Below are 5,000 nucleotides of genomic sequence, written 5' to 3'. Positions count from 1 at the left end.
CCCCCCCAATCTGATATTATGGTACCAGTATAGACCGAAATTCCGTTAGGATCCAATTCTGATCGATAATAGATACCGGGGCTTTGCAATATTTGATTGATCACAATTCTGTATATTCCATTTACTATAGAAGTTCCGAGGGAGTTCATTAAAGGAATGTTTCCAATAAAAATTGTTTGTTCTTGCATATCCTTACTGGTTTTCAAAATTAATCCTGCGGATACATATAATTTAGAAGAATATGTGAGTGATTCATATACAGCATCCCTTTCTTTTATCAACGGTTCCACCAATTGATATGTTTCCACAAATAATTGAAATTCAATTTCTTGATCTGTATCTTCAATTTTTGGAAACTTATCAAGTTCTTCTGTTAAGCCCCGATCCATGAACCCACAAAATCCTTCAAATTGTATCTGATTCAACCCAGGTATTGTATACATTTCCCCATTTTCATTCCCGAGCATTTTGAATTTCCCATTTATCAAAAAAATCCCATTCTTTTCTCATTCTTCATCGAATCATATGAATCGATCTAATAATGATGGAATTGAATTTCTATTCTGTTTACTGAATCACATGAAATTTTATCTAACTCCATATACCATATAATATATATGGAATGTATGAAATGCGTATGAACGGAAGAAGAAAAATTATACTCAAATTTTAATTTATATTTATAACAAACAGCTACATAAAAGAATTGATAAATGCCATTTAGCCTTATGGAGTTTTGTATAGAATATCAAAAAAAAAAATAATAATTCAATTTCTACCATTATTATGATATTCCATATTCCAATCCGATTGAATACCAGAAAAATGAAATGAATTCCTGATTTGATCTGTTCGTTGAGATAAAGACAAAATAATCATAAAATATATATCGGGAGAGAGTTGATTTTTCTAGCACTTAATTTTTTCATAGATTCCATTGTTCTGTTCAAAAAATGATTCGCAGAGAAGAGAGATGTTTTTACCCATTTTTTAGTTTTTTATTTTTTAGTAGAATATTTAGAATATGATTGAAGTGCGTACGAAAAGAGGGCTTGTATTTATTAAACATATGCAGATATAGCATTTCTATTTATATATGTCTTTCCTCTTTTCTTTTTATTCCATTATAGCTCTCTAGTGGAGACAACACATGGCGTGCTCTATCAAAAATTCTATTTTTTCTTTAATTTTAATCTATTCAATGAAAAATTGAAACACGATAATTTCTTGCTGATTCCCTATGGACATCATATCTAGATAGATAAAATACCTCATTAGATAACTAGAGCTGTGTAACAACTTATGTTCGGGGGTTTACATAGACTCATAATTGCTGTTATATTATTATAATATAATTTATAATTATATAATTTATAATTGAAATTAAGAAAGTTTTTTTATTGAATTGAAAAATTGAAAAAAAAAATCAATACTAATTAGTTATGTATCCATTTTTATTTTCTTATACCATTAGAGAAAGACAAGTGAAGAAGAATCGTCCATAAATTTGCCGTCAATAGTTAATAGTTAATGGTTCCAATTTTTTTGTCCTGCATTTTTACTTTTGTAACTGAGAATCCACATTTTCTTTTTCAATAGAAAAGAAAAAAGAAAGGGAAAGTTTTTGTTTTTAGATATTGTGTGTCTTGAGATACTATAACCAATTGAAGGTATGGATCCAATCTAAAAATAAAAAGGGGATACTCTCATTTTTTTGTTTGTAGCCTTTTGGCGACATGGCCGAGCGGTAAGGCGGGGGACTGCAAATCCCTTATTCCCCAGTTCAAATCCGGGTGTCGCCTGATCAACAAAAAACGCGAAATCCTATATTCTGTTTTGCTGATATAACTCGACCAATTTTCTCCGGCAAAAACAAGTGTAAGAAAAGGACTCTTGATACTTTCTTGATTATAAACTTGATTATAAACTTCCGGAGGTTTTGTTTTCTAAAGTGTTGTAAATCCTTACGTCTAGGATTCAAGGAAAAACTAGAGTAGTGGAAGGGAATGAGTAAATCTTGATATGGTAGCCCCTCCCCTACTAATAGAGGGGCTACTATCGGAGTCTTGAATTAGATTGGATAACGGGAGTGTTTAATTAACTAATGAATGGTTGTAGAAGGGTTGGAAGATACTTTGTATACAGACTGATGAAAGTCTCTGAGTGTTCAGGCATCCAATCAATATTAGATTGGATGGATAATTGGCTTTTACTTAATAAGGGACACCAAAAGAAAGAAGAAGTCTTATTATTGCTACATGTGAGTAACATTCTTTTGATACTTCCAAAAGTGTTACTGCGTATTTTGCTTGTGCTTAATGGTTCTCGATTTTACTAGAAATCATATAAGAACTTGTTATAAGCGGATTTATTGAAGTGTTTCATCAACGGTGGTGTGTCAGAATTCCCTTTTCCTTTTGACTCTGCACCGGTAATTCCACTATTATTAGTGAACAATAATGGAAAAATTCCTTCCTATTTGTTTCATATTCATAGAAATTAGGGGACATAATACACATGGATATAGTAAGTCTTGCTTGGGCTGCTTTAATGGTAGTCTTTACATTTTCCCTTTCACTCGTAGTATGGGGAAGAAGTGGACTCTAGGGGTACTTCTAATTGGGTTGAGGAATCAAACCGTATCAATTGTTTTCTAGATCGTTTTGCAAAGCCTTTTTAACTATTTTATTAGTCTTCATTTCGAAATTCTTGGATTCTAGTGGAGTAATGTATTCTATGAATAATACCCTTTCAATCAAAATCAAACAAACATTTCAATAATTCCCATGTTCGTATTTCGAAAGTAAAAGGGATACGGATGATAGGCAATTTATTAAAAAAAAAAAAGAATTCTTCCTAAATTTTCTATTTTGATGAACCAGCTCTTACCAGAGTTATATATGGACAATGAGGGACAAGGAACCCCCCCCCCTTTTTTTTTTCTGTATTTGTTTGTTTTTATTTCCTTCCCTCTTTACTGTTACTGTTCAAAGAGAAAAAAAGTAGTTCTTTTATTTAATAAGATCTTGCCTTAGTGTAGTCACATATTGCACACTTACCCCCTGTTTTATTTATTATTTTAGGAATTTTATTTATGCCATGCTTTATTGACTCATTTCATATCATGGATCAAAGAAAAGAAGTTAAATTAAAAATCGGTTCCATGAAATGAAAGAATTAGAAAATCGTAAGACTTGCCTTTCAATTATTTCAGATTGATTGAAATCAACACAAATAAAATAGATCAAGCGAAGAAATAAAATTGAGATACTATGTACATTACATATATTTCATTACATATATTTAATTGATATCGACATGTATGAAGATACATATTGTAGATTCATCTATATTAAGCTTGTATCTTTATACATTACAATAATAGATATGGATAGTATGGTAGAAAGATTCATATTTTTTTTCTACCATACTATCGAGTTTGATAGGATACTGCTGATTCTAGTCCATTCATTTTATTTAATTTATTTAAGACGTGAAATTGGAATCCTTTTTTTCTTAAATCCTTGATAAAAAGTCAAGTTTCATTCAAATTAATCACTTTGACTGACAGTTTTTACGTATATTATAAGTAAAAAGGCGGTAGGAACTAGAATGAACAGCGCTGTAGCAATAAATGCGAGAATATTTACTTCCATAATTTCATTGTTTTTTTTACTTCGCAATAACTCGGGATTTAATCCCATAGAGATGATAAATTTGTCGCTTGTAAATTCAATGCGATGACTTACATTTCAATGACATCGAATCGGATCAATATCATGAATAACAATATCTAAGCTATCAAATCGATTCACCGTCGAGAATTGAATAGTATAACATAGGAAGCTCTTTTATCCACACCGAATACAAAATTGGATTCCTGGCCCAATCAAAAGAATTCCTTTCCTTTATTTCTATATATTCTTTTCCACTCTTTCTTTTCGATAATCTACCGCCTTCCTTGTACAATCATCTGATGATGTATCATCTGACTGCTTTTCCACTTTCACCGTTTACAAATAGTTTACAAATAAACCCCAACAAAAAATGGAAAGGAAAAAATAAATAAAAAAGGCTATCCTTGGGAATGAAATTCTTTCATTTGTATTCCCTTTCACAGAAAATGGAGGGATCAATTGATGTATTTTTTTTTTATTGTATCCGTCGGGACTGACGGGGCTCGAACCCGCAGCTTCCGCCTTGACAGGGCGGTGCTCTGACCAATTGAACTACAATCCCAGGGCAATAAAGAAAAGTGTACAGCATAGATATTCTTATGATTTCATTCAAGCCATTTTCTATTTAAATTTTAGATTCGAATCGCCGTGTTGTAACAAACAAAGGCGCGAGTGATATATTGATATCCATACGGGTATGCGCTTTAGTGAGAGCAACGCGGATTACTAGTTACTAGTAATCCTTTCGTTATTGCCAAATCGATCGATAATCAATTTTAAAATGAAAAAAAAAAAAGAGTCTTTTTTCTTTACTTTACTCTTTCTTTTCATTAAACTTTATACTTAATGATCCTGATATGAATCTAGATCATTATCAAGGTCAGAATTTATGGGAACAAATAAATAGAACAAATAAAAAACAAATAGCGGTAGGGATGGATATATCAGAAAATTGGACTTTTTTTATTCTTCCCTAATTTTTTTGTTTGGCTTTTCTGGAAAACAAAATACAAAAAAATGGGCATTTTATGTTATGGCGGATCAGCGAATTATTGGGCCGAGCTGGATTTGAACCAGCGTAGACATATTGCCAACGAATTTACAGTCCGTCCCCATTAACCGCTCGGGCATCGACCCAGGAAGAATCAATTATAGGTTTATTGATAATCCATGATCAACTTCCTTTCGTAGTACCCTACCCCCAGGGGAAGTCGAATCCCCGCTGCCTCCTTGAAAGAGAGATGTCCTGAACCGCTAGACGATGGGGGCATATTTGCCTGACCGACATCATACTATGCTCATAGTATGAACAGTTTTTTGAAA

General features: G+C 32.1%; 3 non-coding genes across 3 annotated transcripts; 1 reads left to right on the top strand and 2 right to left on the bottom strand.

The window, feature by feature from the left end:
* The first annotated feature begins 1,730 nt into the window (after window positions 1-1,730).
* On the top strand, window positions 1,731-1,802 carry TRNAC-GCA (transfer RNA cysteine (anticodon GCA)). The gene has a single exon. It is a non-coding gene; the product is annotated as a tRNA-Cys (tRNA).
* A 2,363-nt stretch (window positions 1,803-4,165) lies between these two features.
* On the bottom strand, window positions 4,166-4,239 carry TRNAD-GUC (transfer RNA aspartic acid (anticodon GUC)). The gene has a single exon. It is a non-coding gene; the product is annotated as a tRNA-Asp (tRNA).
* Window positions 4,240-4,730: 491 nt separating this feature from the next.
* Window positions 4,731-4,814, bottom strand: TRNAY-GUA (transfer RNA tyrosine (anticodon GUA)). The gene has a single exon. It is a non-coding gene; the product is annotated as a tRNA-Tyr (tRNA).
* Between the last annotated feature and the right edge of the window lie 186 nt (window positions 4,815-5,000).

The sequence above is a fragment of the Durio zibethinus genome, unplaced genomic scaffold (genome assembly GCF_047325235.1).
Source record: "Durio zibethinus cultivar Kanyao isolate XHJ-2024 unplaced genomic scaffold, ASM4732523v1 HiC_scaffold_186, whole genome shotgun sequence".
NCBI classification, from domain to species: Eukaryota; Viridiplantae; Streptophyta; class Magnoliopsida; order Malvales; family Malvaceae; genus Durio; species Durio zibethinus.
This window is presented reverse-complemented; position numbering and strand designations above follow the sequence as displayed.